Genomic DNA, 16,169 nt, shown 5'->3' on the forward strand with positions numbered 1-16,169 from the left:
TACTGCCAGTGCATGAATGTTTTCTGATCTGAATATATATAAATAAAATCAATAAATACAAATCCTTTAAATAAAGTTTTATTGAAAGAACAAATGGTAATGAGACTTTTTTTATTGTACACATTTAAATTACCATGGGGAAAAAAAAAAGTTAAACATTGGTAAAAGAATACTGCAACTAATTAGACACTAGGCTACCATCTGACTCATCCATTAATACAGGGATGGCCTGATTTGTTTTGTAAAGATTAACATTGTGTAATATTCCAAATTTTGTAGAGAGACACACACACACACACACACACACACAGAGCAAGCTCTGCAAATGAATGAGACCTCTCCAGTTTCTGAATCAGTTTCTCTGATTTTGCTATTTATAGGTTTATGTTTGAGTATGTAATGAACATTGTTGTTTTATTCTATAAACTACAGAAAACATTTCTCCCAAATTTCAGATAAACAGTAATTTAGAACATTTATTTGCAGCAAATAAGAAATGATTCATTCATAAAGTTTTAAGAGTTCAGAAATCTATATTTGGTGGAATAACCCTGATTTAATCACAGTTTTCATGCATCTTGGCATGTTCTCCTCCACCAGTCTTACACACTGCTTTTGAATAACTTTATGCTGCTTTACTCCTGGTGCAACAATTCAAGCAGTTCAGTTTGGTTTGATGGCTTGTAATCATCCATCTTCCTCTTGATTTTTTCCCCCTAGAGCTGTAAATGTGTGTGTGTGTATTTAATTTGAAGCAAATAATTTTAGCATGAATTCGTAGAGACAAGATTGGCCATCAGTCTGGGCCAATCTTGGGTTATTCCCAAACCATTATGTATACATATTAATAACTAGAACAAAACAAAAGTACACTTAATAAAAATAAAAACTTAAAATGGTGCAACATTCTAATTTTAGAACTACAGTTTATGGTCAGTGGTGACTGAAAGAACAGTGTAGAAAATAGAGTTCGGTCAGTGAAGAGCAGCCAGAAAAACACAAATAGCCACCTTAAATCACAAGAAAACTGGGATAAATGCCTCTCTAGTAAAAGTGGACTTTAAAGGTAAGAATGAAAAATAAATAGAATAATTTAATTAGCCATTTACCAATAAAACTTGCATGGAGCAGGGAAAGCTCCAGGAGCTTTTTAGATATCTTTTAATTTTTCTATAAGAAAAGACAACATAGAATCAACCGCTGCAGGACCAAACGTATGGGTCATCAGACTAAACGTTGATGTTCGTCTGTATCGTACATAGGGTCTGCCTGTATATATGGATAAAAGTATATTATGTAAAAGTAGAAATACTGACTTTGCACTACATTTGCAAAATGGAAATGTTAAATTTACATTATTTTAAATAACAATGTAATATTTATATCTACAGTCATGGTCGAAAGTGTTTTTCTCCCAGAAAATTATTGCAATTACACATGTTTAATTATACACATGTACAAAAAAAACAGAGAAAAAAAAAGGCATGACATAATTCTACACAAAACTCTGGGGCTGGACAAAATTGGCACCTTTTTTAAAATTGAGGGTAAATAACTTTGTTATGGTGGAGGTTTAAAGATGTTTTGGGTTGCTGCCTCTGGAACCGGGTGCCTTGACTGTGTGCAAGGCGTAATGAAATCTGAAGATTACCAAAGGATTTTGGGTCACAATGTAGGGCCCAGTGTCAGAAAGCTGGGTTTGCGTCCTAGATCATGGGTCTTCCAGCAGGGCAATGACTCCAAAAGATACTTCAAAAAGCACCCAGAGATGGATGGAAACAAATTGCTGGAGAGTTCTAAAGTGGACAGCAATGAGTCTGGGTCTAAATCCCATAAATCCCATTGTGGAGCGATTTTAAAATTGCTGTTGGAAAAAGCACCCTTAAAATATGAGCGACTTGGAGCAGTTTACAGAAGAAGAGTGGTCCAAAATTCCAGTTGAGAGGTGTAAGAAGCTTGTTGATGGTTATAGGAAGTAATTGATTTCAGTTATTTTTTCCCAAACAATTGCCTTTTTTTCTCTGTTTTTTGTGTTGTTCCAATACACACAAAGGAAATAAACATGTGTATAATAAAACATGTCTAACTGCAATAATTTTCTGGGAGAAATACTTCATTTTCTGGAAAAAAAAATTCAGTGGGGCCATTACATTCTGCCATGACTGCATATCATAAATGGCGATTTTTACACCTGAAAGTCTGGGCCAGAGTCTGAAGCAAGGTTGATGTCTGTTACGATATGTAAATTTAGTCCAGTTAGTTTTGGTTTCACAGTGCAGTTTAGTGAGCGTACTATGCACCCATGTCCTGTTATCATTACCTACATGAGTGGAGTCTCTCCATTTTTTCATAGGTTTTTAGGACAGTGAAGTAAAACATTACTTTAAAATAAAAAATGTAAAGCTTAAAAGCCTACATACTCTTGGTCAGATTCTCCTTTCTAGAGATTCACTGGCATGGCATCTTTAGATTTTGCGTGCTTTTAGTTCTGGTTTGTTCTCATAATAAAATGTTTTTGGAGATCAGCCAGAGGAGTCTGTGAATTTCCACAGTGAAAAACTGTTTCGCCGAACAGTCATGTAATGTGAAAGTCACAACTGAAGGACTCGTAAATACAGCAAAATGACCAGATAACTCAAAGTCGTGTAGTGTGAACCAGGCATAAGCAGACAAAAGGTAAGAATACAATGCAAGAAAAACAAGAACATTGTTTGGTCCAGACTTTCAAGTGTAAAATCTTCGATATTCTTACCTTGTTGCTTCTGCCTTCTCGTGATTTATTCCCTCGCTCATCATATCTCTGGTCACATGCTGTCCAAGGTGGCTTCCAAAGCCAAAAGCCAGTTCAGCAGCTTCTCCTTTGCTCAGGGCACTGAAGATGCTGAGTTTTGTTTTTGCTTTTTTTGGGCGATTCAGAGCCACTTGTGGCAAATTTCTCTTTCGTCCCTAAGAGGTTTAAAAAAAAAAGTAAGCCAAACATTTTGATTGGGCAAAACTAACTAAAACACTAAGCACTCTGGTTATTTTATCGTAAGTAAACCCACCCCTAGCAGACTTCTGAAAACATGTGTAGACATGTTTTCAGCTTTAATTCTGCGACTTATCTCCTCTTCTGTGACCAAATAAGATATCTTTTTTTTTGAACCAGTGACCGATAAGCGTCCAACCACAGTGAAACTTGCAGAGGTTCCCTTAGGTGGTTCTGTCTCACTTTCTGGATCCTCATCTTTTTCTGAGCTGGGTCCCTGCACTGGGAGCTGAACTTTTCGACTATCCCCCAGGTCACATTCTTCTGTGTTTATGCCAATCTCTCTTCGTCCTGTCTTACTTTCCTGCATGTCTCCACCTTCACTCCTGACTTTCTCTGTACCAGACTTGTCTCCATCTTCCTCACTTCTTTCCTTTTCTTCTCTGACTGTGTGCTCTGCATCCACCAACAGGATGGGCTCACTTTCATCCTCGCCTGATGTTCACAGCATTGAACAGTAAGCATTTCAATTTTAGTTATTAGACATTTATTAAAATAATTATTTTGTCCGCAAAACTTAACTGATTAAAGTGTGTTTTAGGATTCTATTACAAAAAGTCCAAAATAATATCAGCATTATTTCCAAAATTTAGTCAAACCAAAATCTGGGTGCCACTGTCCACATGTTACAGACACTATTTCTAATAAGACAACTGACATAATTTTTATGTTTTAATTGGACTTTATTTTATGCATTGCTTTTCCTTTAAATTTTATATATTAAATGAATGGACCTTTGCAAAATTCAGTTCAATACTCCTGCTCTTTACCTTAAACTTTACCTGAATATTTTAAACCAATGTTGATATATTAAGACCTAACATTTATTTTCCAAATGTTTTTCATACATTCAAGTTGTCTGACAAGAGGAGGATGGGTACCCTTTATATACAGCACCTCCATAATTATGGACACCCCTAGTTAAAATGTGTTAAAAGTCTTAAAATAAACCTTTTTTATTACAGAATCTCACTTTGAAGAAAAAAAAATGAAAAAAGCAACCTTCAAATCAAGTAAATAAAAAATTAATAAATAAAAAATCCTTTTTCATAAAATGATGTGTTCCACAATTATTGGCACCCTTAACAATTTCTTGGAAATAAATGTATTGGAACAATTTGTCATTTTTATTGTAGTTTATAAAGTGGATCAAAGTATCTAGAAATCAGTAATTAGTAAATTTATCACTTCCTGTATCCCTGGGGTATAAATATAGCATTACACAGAGGCCTATTTCTCTTACTCACTCCTAAATATGCCACATGAAAATAGCCACTCACCTGCAGATGCCCGTATCTACAGTCTGAGCATCCTCAAAACAGTTTAAAACTTCTGGAACAGTGACAAACATACCTGGAAGAGCACATTGCCACCACATTTACTGAGTAGTAATGAGATTTTAACTGGGACTGTGTGCTTTGGTCAGTTGAGACCAAGATAGAGCTTTTAGGCAACAAACACCCACTGTTAAGTACAGGGGTAGTATCAGTGATGCTGTGGGCCTGTTTCTCCTCCAAAGGACCTGGGAACCATGTAAGGATACATGGAAGCATGAACTCTTTAAAATATGAGGACATTTTGAATCAGAATCTGGTGGCATCTACCTGAAAGCTGAATATGGGTTGTCATTGGGTCTTTCAGCATGATAATTACCCTAAACATGATGCCAAATCTACTCAAAAATGCTTCACAAAACCAAGCTCCTCTCACAGCTCTCTCAGTCCCCAGACCTAAGCTTAGTAGAAAAGCTGTGGGGTGAGCTGAAGAGGAGAGTGCATAGGAGAAGACTAAGTGAAGATTAAGTGCTGTCTTGTTAGCTAAATTTGGTTGTACAAAGTACTAACACCAGGGGTACCAATAATTGTGGCAAACATGATTTTAAGCAAATATGAAGTTGGAAAATAACCAACTAAACGAATCAGTGCATCATTCATTCGATATTCAATGGAGGATAATTATTCATTATTTTGTTTTTCGTTTTTGAATATAGTACCAAAAAACAAATAACAGCTTGTATTTCATGTTTATTTTATGATTGATTTATGAAAAATGGAAAATAAAAAAAAAGGATCACAAGCCAAACTTGATTTAGATTTTTCAAATCTTATACGGACTACCGGTCCACCTTAAATGCTTACTGCAGTGAAACACGGTGATCCTTAATCAATAAAAGGTTTATTAACCACGCAAAGTTTATATTCTTTGCCCGAGCCCGGCCTAACCCAAACTTGGGCTGGGTCAGCCGAGATTTTCCATCAGTTTCGGGTGGGGCTTAAGAAAATGGTCTGTGGCATAGGAATTTGTTTTTAATGCTATTTTATTCAAATATAGAAAATGAACAAATCAAACTGTTTTTTGCACAAGTTAAAATGTTATAATCAGGCAGCTCTGGACTCAAATGCAGAAACCATAGGCAGAGGGAGTTTGACCGAAGCATCTTTTATTATTATTATTATTATGCTAGCTGTTGACTACTCTATATTAGTTAGCTAAATCTACTGTAGTTAACTAACTAAAATAATTTAGCTATAACTACTTAGTTAAGTACATTGGATTTTTTTTGTACAGTAGATGGCTTTGTGATAGAGCTGTATTCTTTTTCTTTAAAGCATTTTATTTAGTATTTGTTTTGCTTTTTTTGTGAAGCTGTTTTTTATTATTATTATCATCATCGTCATCATCATCATCATCATCATCATCATTCTGTGTATGACAATCTTGGTAATTTACTGTTAGAAAATCTACAAAGGTTTACATTTTTTTTCTTTTTTCTTATTCTATAAAAAATATATATTTTAAAAGAAGTTATTATTTAAATTAAATTAAACATTTCTGTTATTGTCACCAAGAATACTATTATCACAAAAATACTATGTGCCTAAATGGCCTACCAATGTAGGTAGCTAAGCTACCTTTGACAGGTAATGTACTCGCATAGTACCTACTTTCACATACAGCACAGATGGCACATGCAGTTTTCAAACATCTTGTGTGGTAGCAAGCCTTGCACTTCTGGCACTGCACCTAAACAAGAAATTGTTTTACAAAACACGTAATGACTGAATTTGAACACATGTAATTAAAAAGGTAGACATACTGATAATGTTCTACCTTATCTTTTGCAGACAGTGAGCCCCAGCAACTGGAGCACTTCTGAGTGCGATCTGTACAAAAATATATGAATGTGTCTATACAAGAATATGTCTAGATTTTAATCTTTATTACACTCCCACTCACAATCTCACACACACACGCTCCCACTCACAATCTCACACACACGCTCCCACTCACACACGCTCTCACTCACAATCTCACACACACACGCTCCCACTCACAATCTCACACACACACGCTCCCACTCACAATCTCACACACACGCTCCCACTCACACACGCTCTCACTCACAATCTCACACACACACGCTCCACTGACAATCTCACACACAGACGCTCCCACTCACAATCTCACACACACGCTCCCACTCACAATCTCACACACACGCTCCCACTCACACACGCTCCCACTCACAATCTCACACACACGCTCCCACTCACAATCTCACACACACGCTCCCACTCACACACGCTCCCACTCACAATCTCACACAGACGCTCCACTCACAATCTCACACACAGACGCTCCCACTCACAATCTCACACACACGCTCCCACTCACAATCTCACACACACACGCTCCCACTCACAATCTCACACACACGCTCCCACTCACAATCTCACACACACACGCTCCACTCACAATCTCACACACAGACGCTCCCACTCACAATCTCACACACACGCTCCCACTCACACACGCTTCCACTCACAATCTCACACACACTCCCACTCACACACACACTCCCAGTCACAATCTCACACACACGCTCCCACTCACAATTTCACACACAGACGCTCCCACTTACACGCTCCCACTCACAATATCACACACACACACACACACTCCCACTCACAATCACACACACACGCTCCCACTCACAATCTCACACACAGACGCTCCCACTCACAATCTCACACACAGACGCTCCCACTTACACCCTCCCACTCACAATATCACACACACACTCCCACTCACACACACACGCTCCCACTCACAATCTCACACACACGCTCCCACACACACACACACACTCCCACTCACAATCTCACACACACGCTCCCACTTACACGCTCCCACTCTCACACACACACACACACACACTCCCACTCACAATCTCACACACACGCTCCCACTCACAATCTCACACACACGCTCCCACTCACAATCTCACACACACTCCCACTCACACTCCCAGTCACAATCTCACACACACACACACACTCCAACTCACAATCACACAAACACGCTCCCACTCACAATCTCACACACACACGCTCCCACTCACAATCTCACACACACACGCTCCCACTCACAATCTCACACACAGACGCTCCCACTCACAATCTCACACACAGACGCTCCCACTCACAATCTCACACACACGCTCCCACTCACACACGCTCTCACTCACAATCTCACACACAGACGCTCCCACTCACAATCTCACACACACGCTCCCACACACAATCTCACACACACGCTCCCACACACACACGCTCCCACTCACAATCTCACACACAGACGCTCCCACTCACAATCTCACACACACGCTCCCACTCACAATCTCACACACACACGCTCCCAATCACAATCTCACACACAGACGCTCCCAATCACAATCTCACACACAGACGCTCCCACTTACACGCTCCCACTCACATCACACACACTCCCACTCACACACACACACACACACACTCCCACTCACAATCACACACACGCTCCCACTCACAATCTCACACACACACGCTCCCACTTACACGCTCCCACTCACATCACACACACTCCCACTCACACACACACACACACACTCCCACTCACAATCACACACACGCTCCCACTCACAATCTCACACACACACGCTCCCACTCACAATCTCACACACACGCTCCCACTTACACGCTCCCACTCTCTCACACACACACACACACTCCCACTCACAATCTCACACACACGCTCCCACTCACAATCTCACACACACGCTCCCACTCACAATCTCACACACACGCTCCCACTCACACACGCTCTCACTCACAATCTCACACACAGACGCTCCCACTCACAATCTCACACACAGACGCTCCCACTCACAATCTCACACACACGCTCCCACTCACAATCTCACACACACACGCTCCCAATCACAATCTCACACACACACGCTCCCACTCACAATCTCACACACAGACGCTCCCAATCACAATCTCACACACAGACGCTCCCACTCACAATCTCACACACAGACGCTCCCAATCACAATCTCACACACAGACGCTCCCACTCACAATCTCACACACAGACGCTCCCACTTACACGCTCCCACTCACAATATCACACACACTCCCACTCACACACTCCCACTCACAATCACACACACACGCTCCCACTCACAATCTCACACACACCGCTCCCACTCACACACACACACTCCCACTCACAATCTCACACGCTCCCACTTACACGCTCCCACTCACACACACACACACACACACACTCCCACTCACAATCTCACACACACGCTCCCACTCACAATCTCACACACAGACGCTCCCAATCACAATCTCACACACAGACGCTCCCAATCACAATCTCACACACAGACGCTCCCACTCACAATCTCACACACAGACGCTCCCACTTACACGCTCCCACTCACAATATCACACACACTCCCACTCACACACACACACACACACTCCCACTCACAATCACACACACGCTCCCACTCACAATCTCACACACACACGCTCCCACTCACAATCTCACACACACGCTCCCACTTACACGCTCCCACTCTCTCACACACACACACACACACTCCCACTCACAATCTCACACACACGCTCCCACTCACAATCTCACACACACGCTCCCACTCACAATCTCACACACACGCTCCCACTCACAATCTCACACACACACTCCCACTCACAATCTCACACACACACGCTCCCACTCACAATCTCACACACACACGCTCCCACTCACAATCTCACACACACGCTCCCACTTACACGCTCCCACTCTCTCACACACACACACACACACTCCCACTCACAATCTCACACACACGCTCCCACTCACAATCTCACACACACGCTCCCACTCACAATCTCACACACACGCTCCCACTCACACACGCTCTCACTCACAATCTCACACACAGACGCTCCCACTCACAATCTCACACACAGACGCTCCCACTCACAATCTCACACACACGCTCCCACTCACAATCTCACACACACACGCTCCCAATCACAATCTCACACACACACGCTCCCACTCACAATCTCACACACAGACGCTCCCAATCACAATCTCACACACAGACGCTCCCACTCACAATCTCACACACAGACGCTCCCAATCACAATCTCACACACAGACGCTCCCACTCACAATCTCACACACAGACGCTCCCACTTACACGCTCCCACTCACAATATCACACACACTCCCACTCACACACTCCCACTCACAATCACACACACACGCTCCCACTCACAATCTCACACACACCGCTCCCACTCACACACACACACTCCCACTCACAATCTCACACACACGCTCCCACTCACAATCTCACACACACGGTCCCACTCACAATCTCACACACACGCTCCCACTCACAATCTCACACACACGCTCCCACTCACAATCTCACACACACGCTCCCACTCACACACGCTCTCACTCACAATCTCACACACACGCTTCCACTCACAATCTCACACACACTCCCACTCACACACACACTCCCAGTCACAATCTCACACACACGCTCCCACTCACAATTTCACACACAGACGCTCCCACTTACACGCTCCCACTCACAATATCACACACACACACACACACACACTCCCACTCACAATCACACACACACGCTCCCACTCACAATCTCACACACACACGCTCCCACTCACAATCTCACACACAGACGCTCCCACTCACAATCTCACACACAGACGCTCCCAATCACAATCTCACACACACAGACGCTCCCAATCACAATCTCACACACACAGACGCTCCCAATCACAATCTCACACACACACACGCTCCCAATCACAATCTCACACACACACACGCTCCCACTCACAATCTCACACACAGACGCTCCCACTCACAATCTCACACACAGACGCTCCCAATCACAATCTCACACACAGACGCTCCCACTTACACGCTCCCACTCACAATATCACACACACACACACACACACACACACTCCCACTCACAATCACACACACACGCTCCCACTCACAATCTCACACACACACGCTCCCACTCACAATCTCACACACAGACGCTCCCACTCACAATCTCACACACACACGCTCCCACTCACAATCTCACACACAGACGCTCCCAATCACAATCTCACACACAGACGCTCCCAATCACAATCTCACACACACAGACGCTCCCAATCACAATCTCACACACACACACGCTCCCAATCACAATCTCACACACAGACGCTCCCACTCACAATCTCACACACAGACGCTCCCAATCACAATCTCACACACAGACGCTCCCACTTACACGCTCCCACTCTCACACACACACACACACACTCCCACTCACAATCTCACACACACGCTCCCACACACACACACACACTCCCACTCACAATCTCACACACACACGCTCCCACTCACAATCTCACACACAGACGCTCCCACTCACAATCTCACACACAGACGCTCCCAATCACAATCTCACACACACAGACGCTCCCAATCACAATCTCACACACACACGCTCTCACTCACAATCTCACACACAGACGCTCCCACTCACAATCTCACACACAGACGCTCCCACTCACAATCTCACACACACGCTCCCACTCACAATCTCACACACACACGCTCCCAATCACAATCTCACACACACACGCTCCCACTCACAATCTCACACACAGACGCTCCCAATCACAATCTCACACACAGACGCTCCCACTCACAATCTCACACACAGACGCTCCCAATCACAATCTCACACACAGACGCTCCCACTCACAATCTCACACACAGACGCTCCCACTTACACGCTCCCACTCACAATATCACACACACTCCCACTCACACACTCCCACTCACAATCACACACACACGCTCCCACTCACAATCTCACACACACCGCTCCCACTCACACACACACACTCCCACTCACAATCTCACACACACGCTCCCACTCACAATCTCACACACACGGTCCCACTCACAATCTCACACACACGCTCCCACTCACAATCTCACACACACGCTCCCACTCACAATCTCACACACACGCTCCCACTCACACACGCTCTCACTCACAATCTCACACACACGCTTCCACTCACAATCTCACACACACTCCCACTCACACACACACTCCCAGTCACAATCTCACACACACGCTCCCACTCACAATTTCACACACAGACGCTCCCACTTACACGCTCCCACTCACAATATCACACACACACACACACACACACTCCCACTCACAATCACACACACACGCTCCCACTCACAATCTCACACACACACGCTCCCACTCACAATCTCACACACAGACGCTCCCACTCACAATCTCACACACAGACGCTCCCAATCACAATCTCACACACACAGACGCTCCCAATCACAATCTCACACACACAGACGCTCCCAATCACAATCTCACACACACACACGCTCCCAATCACAATCTCACACACACACACGCTCCCACTCACAATCTCACACACAGACGCTCCCACTCACAATCTCACACACAGACGCTCCCAATCACAATCTCACACACAGACGCTCCCACTTACACGCTCCCACTCACAATATCACACACACACACACACACACACACACTCCCACTCACAATCACACACACACGCTCCCACTCACAATCTCACACACACACGCTCCCACTCACAATCTCACACACAGACGCTCCCACTCACAATCTCACACACACACGCTCCCACTCACAATCTCACACACAGACGCTCCCAATCACAATCTCACACACAGACGCTCCCAATCACAATCTCACACACACAGACGCTCCCAATCACAATCTCACACACACACACGCTCCCAATCACAATCTCACACACAGACGCTCCCACTCACAATCTCACACACAGACGCTCCCAATCACAATCTCACACACAGACGCTCCCACTTACACGCTCCCACTCTCACACACACACACACACACTCCCACTCACAATCTCACACACACGCTCCCACACACACACACACACTCCCACTCACAATCTCACACACACACGCTCCCACTCACAATCTCACACACAGACGCTCCCACTCACAATCTCACACACAGACGCTCCCAATCACAATCTCACACACACAGACGCTCCCAATCACAATCTCACACACACACGCTCCCACTCACAATCTCACACACAGACGCTCCCACTCACAATCTCACACACAGATGCTCCCACTTACACGCTCCCACTCTCACACACACACACACACTCCCACTCACAATCTCACACACACGCTCCCACACACACACACACACACTCCCACTCACAATCTCACACACACGCTCCCACTTACATGCTCCCACTCTCACACACACACACACACACTCCCACTCACAATCTCACACACACGCTCTCACTCACAATCTCACACACATGCTTCAACTCACAATCTCACACACACTCCCACTCACACACACACTCCCAGTCACAATCTCACACACACGCTCCCACTCACAATTTCACACACACTCCCACTCACACACACTCACACACACACACACACTCACACACGCTCCCACTCACAATCTCACACACAGACGCTCCCACTCACAATCTCACACACACACGCTCCCACTCACAATCGCTCTCACTCACAATCTCACACACACGCTTCCACTCACAATCTCACACACACGCTCCCACTCACAATCTCACACACACGCTCCCACTCACACACGCTCTCACTCACAATCTCACACACACGCTTCCACTCACAATCTCACACACACTCACACACACACTCCCAGTCACAATCTCACACACACGCTCCCACTCACAATCTCACACACAGACGCTCCCACTTACACGCTCCCACTCACAATATCACACACACTCCCACTCACACGCTCCCACTCACAATATCACACACACTCCCACACACACACACACACACACACTCCCACTCACAATCTCACACACACACGCTCACCTAAATTAAAAAAAAAAAAGAGTGTGGCACAGTTGGTGCCTTAGCTGCTTTATGTCAACTCCATATTCTTCTACACAGCTCTTTCCTTTAAGGATGTTTTCTGCAAACTTAAACAATAAAAAAAAAACTGAATAAAGCCAAGCACTAAGGCTTGGTCTCTCTCAGGAGATCAGTGAACTCCAGCTCTGTGGTACCGGGATAGAATGCAGCACCTGTGTAACAAGTCCAGTCGTGAAATTTCACTATTTACTACTAAATATTCCACAGCCAACTGTCAGTGATATTATAACACAGTGGAAGAGACTGGGAACAACAGGGGCTCGGTCAGTGTAAAATAACAGAGTGGGGTCAGCGGTTGCTCAGGAGCATAGTGCACAGAGTTCACCAACTTTCTGCAGAGTCACTACATCACTACACACATCCAAACTTCATTTAGCTTTAGCCTAGATTAACAGTAGAGAGTAGAGAGATTCATGGAATGGGTTTCCCAGGCCAAGCAGCTCCATCCAAGCCTTACATCACCAAATGCAATGCAGGCTAACGGATAATTTTGGCAATATAATATATATTCATAATTTTATATTTTACCTCCAGTTTTTCAAAACTGTCTGCTTTCTATCTTCCGCCTCTCCCATAGAATTCATGTAAAGGATTATTCTCTTTGTAATGTCACAAAACTAAAAAGAAAGATAGATAACGTTTTAATATCAACATGGAAGGAAGCTTTTGTTTTAAAACATATCCTACATTTAATCTGCTGTTTAAACCACAGTTAACCTAGACTTTATAATAGAGTAAAGAGTGCACTGAATACAAAATAAAATAAAAATATGATGTATAAATATGCTCCTTTTCTCTCAGAATGTGGAAGTAGTATAAACGTGTGGTGCCGGTAAGATGCATTAATATACTGAACTTGAAGGACCATGTTGTACATTTTGCCTTTACATTGTTTTACCTTTAAGTCAAAGAAATGCCTCTACTGTACATTTCTTCCAGACAACAATGACATTTTATTGGATACATGTCTGCTTCTGGCAAAAGTCTATAAAATTATAATTGGGTTGCAGTTTGGAACTTTAGCAAGACAATAATCAAAACATATCCAAATCCACACAAACCTTAAAATCAAGCTTTTGAGAAGCTCAAATCAGAGAAATAGATGACACTTCTATATATGACAGAGTTACTATACTATGTTGTAGTTTATTTATCTTTGTGTTCTACAAGCTAGAATATGCATTTCCATCAGGGTCAATAAAGAATCTACAGGGCCATCTCAAAAAATTAGAATATTTTAAAAAGTTACTTTATTTTATTAATTCAGTTAAAAATGTAAAACTCATATTATATAGATGTATTTCACACAGAGTGATCTATTGTAAGTGTTTATTTCTTTTATCATTGTTGATTTTGAAAATGAAAACCCAAAAATCAGCATCTCAGAAAATTAGATTATTATATAAGACCAATTGGTACTTTTGGCAGTGTGCCAAGTCCTGCTGGAAAATGAAATCCGCATCTTCATAAATGTTGTCAGCAGAGGGAAGCATGAAGTGCTAAAAACACTGCACTTAAGCACTGGACTTAAGACTTGATAATAAAACAGTGGATCAACGCCAGCAGATATCAGACATGTCTCTCCAAACCATCACTGATTGTGGAAACTTCACACTAGAGCTCGAGCAGTTTGGACTGTGTCTCTCTCCACTTTTCCTCCAGACTCTGCTCCCTTGATTTACAAATAAAAATGTAAAATTTACTGATGATCAGTGATGGTTTGGAGAGACATGTCATCTGCTGGTGTTGATACACTGTGTTTTATCAAGTCTAAAGACAGTTTTCCCACAAAATCTTACAACAATTCACCTCTGCTGACAACTTTTATGGAGATGCAGATTTCATTTTCCAGCAGTACTTGGCACACTGCCCACACCACCAAAAGTACCAGCCGATCATATATAATAATCTGATTTTCTAAGACACTGATTTTTGGGTTTCATTGGCTATAAGCCACAATCATCAATAATAAAATAAATAAACACTTAAAATAGATCACTCTGTTTGTAATACATCTATATAATATATGAGTTTCACATTTTTAACTGAATTACTGAAATAAAGTAACTTTTGTAACTCACAAAAAGTGTCCAGTGGTTCCCATTTTCCAGACAAGCTCCAATTATCTTCCCATGTGTCTTTAGGATGTTTTTCTATTTAAAACAGAAAAATAAATACATTAAACACAATCAAATAACAGATTTAAAAGCAATATTTGCTGTTTTTATACCTTCAAAAAGTATGTGCTTTGGCATCTTGATGATCCTGACAAGATTTTTGTGGTCATTTGGCTCACCAGTGGAAAAACGTCAGGATATTTCTAGCAAGAGAATTGAACAAGAATCCTTTAAATATCCGTACGTGAACAAACATTTATAATCTGGTCATAATGCCAAAGGAGTAAATATATTAGGCAGTGAGTGAATAGTTCATTTAAGGCTAAAGAGATAAAAGCAGGAAAAATGGATGTGAAATATTGAAACACTTTCACAAGAACCAAACCGATGTTCTTGCCGGCTGGGTCAAAACATCTCCAAAACACAAGGCAGGCCTTGTTGTATTTTCTTAATTTGTAGTAGTCAGTACCTAACAAAAGACTGAAAAGACAACCGGTGACCTAAAAACAGGGTCATGGGTGCCCAAGTTAACTGAAATTCATAGAGCCTCATAACTTACAAAACTTCTACAAACTTCTTGGTCCTAGATACTACAGGACAGCCTGTGTCCAATCTATGCATTA

General features: G+C 42.8%; 2 protein-coding genes and 1 long non-coding RNA gene across 6 annotated transcripts in view; 1 reads left to right on the plus strand and 2 right to left on the minus strand.

Annotated features, from left to right (window-relative positions):
* The window catches only part of LOC103042233 (tripartite motif-containing protein 16-like), a 92,925-nt gene that overhangs the window by 47,422 nt on the left and 29,334 nt on the right, over window positions 1-16,169 (plus strand). The window lies entirely within an intron of this gene.
* Window positions 1-16,169, minus strand: part of smyd2b (SET and MYND domain containing 2b) — a 130,851-nt gene that overhangs the window by 39,859 nt on the left and 74,823 nt on the right. The gene's annotated exons all lie outside the window — the stretch shown is intronic.
* Window positions 843-6,517, minus strand: LOC111196792 (uncharacterized). The gene is made up of 4 exons (XR_007439078.1): window positions 6,140-6,517; window positions 5,974-6,052; window positions 2,753-2,946; window positions 843-1,269 (listed from the first exon to the last, which is right to left on the minus strand). It is a non-coding gene; the product is annotated as an uncharacterized LOC111196792 (long non-coding RNA).

Source organism: Astyanax mexicanus, chromosome 1 (assembly GCF_023375975.1).
Source record: "Astyanax mexicanus isolate ESR-SI-001 chromosome 1, AstMex3_surface, whole genome shotgun sequence".
NCBI classification, from domain to species: Eukaryota; Metazoa; Chordata; class Actinopteri; order Characiformes; family Acestrorhamphidae; genus Astyanax; species Astyanax mexicanus.